We start from the raw sequence: 5,677 nt of genomic DNA on the forward strand, positions 1-5,677 counted from the left end.
CACTCATATAACACACATACACCTCCTATCACTCACACCTATCAATGAGCTCGCCCTTATTAAAGGCGTGATTCAATTATCCTTGTCTTCGTCCGGCCTGACTTGTGTTCGAGTATCCAGCCAGGCTTAGTGTTTCGACTGCGAAAAGCACCGTCGTAACAGACCGCACAAGCCTTTCTCTTGAATAACACCGCGCTAAGAACTTCTCATTTGAGTAACATGGAGCTCAAGGACTTATTCTGTTTCTCCGTAGTTTCGCGTTTCATGGCGCATATATATTTTGTAAAGAAAGCCGCACGGAAAGCGATTTGCTGATTCGAAATTATCCACGCTAGTCTGACGGGCCGTCGACGTGAGTGGAGATACTCAGTTTTAAAATGAGCCAGTTCTTGTTTATTTGTTTTAGTTGGAAAAAAAACGATTTTTTGTGATAATTACCTCAAAAATGTTTTGTCTAAAATTTTTCTAATGTACAGTTTATATCCACACGCAGTCTAGATAGCTCAGTTGGGAGAGCGTTAGACTGAAGATCTAAAGGTCCCCGGTTCGATCCCGGGTCTGGGCACTTTTGAACCCACAACGGACACAGAACCCTGGCGGAATTCTGTTATTAGTGAGAATCGATCCTGAGTCTTGAACCTTCAAGACACGGAACCCTGTCGGAATTCAATTACTAGTAGGGATTCGATCCCGGGACTTTTATGGTCCTCACTACGTAATGTGAAAAAATTAAGCTTTTGTGTTTCGCGATACAAATATCACGTCGTTTTATCTTTTTTCTCTCAGTTAAATTTTATATATATATATATATATATATATATATATATATATATATATATATATATGTGTGTGTGTGTGTGTGTGTGTGTGTGTGTGTGTGTGTGTGTTATATCTATCTATCTATCTATAAATTCATAGCTCTCCGCCATCTCTACTGCAGTCTCAAACTCACATTCCTTCAAAAAAGATTCTCACATCAGAATTGCAGTTACTTAGTAGCTGTTCCCTTATTAAAAAAAAAACTCAAAGAGTGAATTAAAGTCTTGAAATTTTGATCAGGTAGATCCACCGATCAAGATATCATTCCATTCGAGCAACCAAAAGCACTTTTCTTTATCCTGACATCTACTCCCGAAATTTACGTCTGTGTATGTCGGATAGTGAATAGGCTCCAAGCAAGGCGTACTTCAGCTTTTCGTAATTATTTACAGTATCTTCAGGCAGAGATACGTAAGTTTTAACCCCGTGACCTCAAAGTAATGAACCCAAGTAACCATGATAATCTTCCTTATTCCATTTCTGTAACTTTGCAAATCCTTCAAAATGTTGTAACTAACTATTTATGTCATCCTTACTATCATTAAAAGTCGGTAACTTTTTAGCCCTTCATCAATTTGCAGAACAAGGGCTTCCACTCCACTGTGCGACAAACAGTGTCGTTTTTGACTATAATTTCATAGAGGCTGTAAAGAAAACCATGTTTTAGTCATGATCATTTAGTTACTTATATCCAATCACATACCCTTTTCTAAGGGTAGAATTAGAGTTCAAAGTTTAATACACAAAGTCCAACAAAATTCCATAAATAATGTAATTACTTACATGAAATGAATAGGTGAAGAGATCGGAGCCAAGAGGCAGGTCGTGCTGTCGTGGTTGCCGACGTCACCTCTGCTTCGGGTTCGTGAACCATCGACAGAACACGCAAATGGCTCGATCACCCGAATCCTCACACACCCAATCACTCATTTGCATATTTACAGTGAAACCATCACTAACCCTTTACAAGCGGACTTTTGTTTTTCCTGAATCAACTTTGAAACTTGTTCGGAATTCATACCTAAGGCCTGAGCCTCTTTCATTGTATCTACAATGCAACTCATCATCCACTTGATTATACGTAAACAATGAATAGCAGAATGAATTAATTAACAAAACAAACACAAATCTCAACCACATGAGTAAATACAGAACATCGGTAGCTGTGCCCGAATGTAAAAAAAAAAAAAAACTCCGAAAACAAACACGGTTATACGCTATAACCAGGCAAGGGCACTCACTAACGAGGGGGAAACTCGTTCCATGGTGCATTCACGGCTCAAAGCTAGCATAGCATCACATAGCGGTGCCACAAACAACAGTGCACGTAGCGGATCTGCAACGTAACTAATCACGAAGTGCTTCACAACTTCAATATACTCGTAGTACAAAAGAACCAGTGAAATGCGACCCTTAAAGAGTACACTGCACAAAATTACGAACATACCACTTGCCTCACCTGTATCTCCCTTATTGCATGCATCGGGGTTCACAATAACTCACCACGTCTTCAATATCCACCAAGCAGTTCACCATGACATTCACGTTTCACAAACACCTTGAAAATATAATGTGTTAGAAGTATGAACTTTTAGATCCATGTGAACAGCATGACTGACGGAACTTCCGACCTTATTGTATAGCGCTCTGATCCTACTCACTGCGCCATTGTAGAGCCAGCAACAAAGGCGGTGACGCCTCGCCTGTCCTGGCTCGGCGAGATCATGCCCTTCTTGCCCTGAAAGGAGGCCCACCTTCAAACAACTAGGGCATAGTTCGGATGGTTCGAATGTGAGGAGGTGGGAAAGGACGGATATCCGGCGAAGTGCAATAATGACTGAAGTATACATGGAGAGAGAGAGAAATAGGGATTGCTTTTATTCCTGTTTACTTGTTAATTTGATGGATATATTGGAAACCGGCCTTAAGAAATAAATTATCGTATATCATTTCGAAAATTATTATCGAGAAATTTTATCACATCGTTTTATTTCAATTCCTTATCATATTTTCAATATATAAAAAAACTAAACATTGTTGGGACTTATTCATATTCAATAATCGTCAGACGGAAATATCCTTTATTCATATATGAAGGATGTATATTAACATATGGCTCTGTATTATCCTAAGCAGCTACTCTCTCACTCCGTCTTATATCACCTGGTTCCGCTATTTAGATAATGGTAAACTTTTGATATGTTATTTGGAAAAGAACATTTTACATTAGTTCATACGCCATTATATTTCCAAATGTTTACAATTATTTCATTACCAAAAATAAACGAAATAAATATGTGAAAGACGTATGGGTTTGGAGGGGAAACACCGACAAGGTGCTGGACACCAGCCGCTAAAACGACAAATAAAGGCGTATAGTCAAGGCTAAGGGAATATCCCCTTAGCCTGGGATAAAGTGAAGCTTGACTCGGCCCTTCGCGGGGTGAGTGAGCAAGCGTGAACCAGTTGCTCGCCGGGAAGTGGCCAAGCTGCCCAGATCTAAAGACTGTCTATTAATAATTTAACACTATTGATATGTTAATAGTATGTTTCGCAACACCTGCATCCTATATATCTCACCATCATTATATTAATGCACCGCTGCACACATTCACTGCTTTTCATTTCTCCATCATTCATTTTCACCAACAGTTTCGGAAATAATATAATAAATTAGGTTGACTGACGATGCACTTTGAATCAATTTGTATCTCAAAATTTATGCTGATATAATAGACATTAATACTTTCTTTAAGTATATGACTGCGAGGGGCGGAGCCAAGTGGCCCATCACACTCAAGCTGACCCCAACCAAACCGTGATTCGCGATTCATGAAGGCGACTGGAGGTCGTGGTTCGTAGGAGGCACCCGAACGAAATAAAAGGAAAACAAGGTAATCGATACCTTTACCTTTACACCCCATTACCCTCGAAGTTTTGCGGCCGAAGCCATTTATTAATGTTTGGTAGCCCAAGAGGCGCTATTTGAGACGATGCATTATTCACACCCACAAATATTACTCACAGTATGTATGTGTGTGTGTAAGAGAGAGAGAGAGAGAGAGAGCGAGAGAGTGGGCGGGCGAGAGAGAGAGAGCGAGAGAGAGAGATGGGGGAGCGGAGAGTGAGAGAGAGCGAGAGAGGGGGGGGGGGGGTGAAGACACTAGCCTCGATAAGATGGGACTGAAACATAGATGAACAATCATTCCTTGCTTTGCGTTGCGAATCTAAATCACCCCCCCCCCCTCCTCCTTTCCTAACTATGTCCAGGTTGTTTGAACGTGGGCCACCTTTCAGGGCAAGAAGGGCGAGATCTCTCTAAGCCCAGAACAAGTTAAAACGAGACAATACAAAGACAGCCTAATCTCATCTCTTCTCTCTCTCTCTCTCCTGTATTGCAAGCGTATTTTAGGCATATCACACCCCGTCTACTTGTGACTATTGATATGGATAATGAACTGAAAATCATCAATACCAACTATTAATAACCAAATACATATTAAGAACATAAATATAGAACAGATAAAGCGAGAAGTGAGACAAAATCAGATTACAATTTAAAAGACCAGAGATTATAGTCTCGAAGGTCGCATTTACTATAATTTCTACAAGGGTTATGCATACACTGACATCATTTCATGGCTGATTTTCGCTGCGTCATCTACATCTTTCGCCATTAACTGATGCCAGTTAATGTGCTTGGGTGTGCGTTTGTTGTGTGTGTGTTGTGTGTGTGAGTGAGAGACAGAGAGGGAGGGAGAGAGAGAGGCAGAGAGGGAGAGAAACAGCATTTGACTCTTAGTGGCTGGGTGAGAGGACACGATTCTACCACGTGCAATTCCGTTTCCCCGCGACTTCGGTTTTCGGGATTTTTTTTTCCACAAATATAGTGATAACATAGAAGGACTGATCAAATTGTGCCAAGAGGCAGAGAAGGAGGGGGAGAAGCAAATCAAAGAAATACACACGCACACATTTACGCACACGAATAAACACGCACGCACCCACAAACGGACACACACGCGAGAACACGTACGGACATACACACACACACACGCACATACACACACACGCACACAACATACACACAAGCACGCACATACACACATACACGCATACACGCCTCGCACATACAACCCATTCATATAATGCCTTACCTTGCTGCACTCGGGATCCCGGGCGCCTTGTTAGGAGCAATGGCGAATAAAAAAAAAAATATATCAATCGCCCTAATGTGCGCGGCATTTATTAGTCCTTCTTTCATACAATACAGACGTCTTATACGGCAAGAAGAAGCCGCCGGGCCAAGCAGGTCGCGGAAATAAGAGACCTATGCGGCCGCATCCCCCGCTTGATCCTCGCCGCTGGTCCCTCCATCGAGTGCCCGCGGAGGGAGAGGCAGCCGCGGCCCACCCCGCGACTCGTCGACCTTCGGCGGCAGCGCGAGTGCAATGCGGAGGCACTGCAGAACCTCCGGGCACTCGCTGAGAGCATCAAGGAGCAAAAGACGTCGATGGCACTGACAGCGGTCGTCGCAGTCGCCGTCTCATTCATCGTCGTCGGGCTCGTCGTCCTCGGCATCCGACGACGCGCCTCGGCCACAGCCAGCCCCGCATCACAGCCAGCAATAGAAGGGTCATTTGACCTTCCTTCTTCCCCGTCACAGCCAGCAATAGAAGGGTCATTTGACCTTCCTTCTTCCCCGTCACAGCCAGCAATAGAAGGGTCATTTGACCTTCCTTCTTCCCCAACATAGCCAGCAATAAAAGGGTCATTTGACATTTCCTTCTTCCCCATCATAGCCAGCAATAGAAGGGTCATTTGACCTTCCTTCTTCCCCATCACAGCCAGCAATAAA

At 42.8% G+C, this 5,677-nt stretch overlaps 1 non-coding gene across 1 annotated transcript; it reads left to right on the forward strand.

Moving 5' to 3' along the window:
- Nucleotides 1-492: 492 nt before the first annotated feature.
- Nucleotides 493-565, forward strand: TRNAF-GAA (transfer RNA phenylalanine (anticodon GAA)). The gene has a single exon. It is a non-coding gene; the product is annotated as a tRNA-Phe (tRNA).
- Nucleotides 566-5,677: the final 5,112 nt, after the last annotated feature.

This window comes from Penaeus vannamei, chromosome 43 (genome assembly GCF_042767895.1).
Source record: "Penaeus vannamei isolate JL-2024 chromosome 43, ASM4276789v1, whole genome shotgun sequence".
Classification (NCBI taxonomy): domain Eukaryota; kingdom Metazoa; phylum Arthropoda; class Malacostraca; order Decapoda; family Penaeidae; genus Penaeus; species Penaeus vannamei.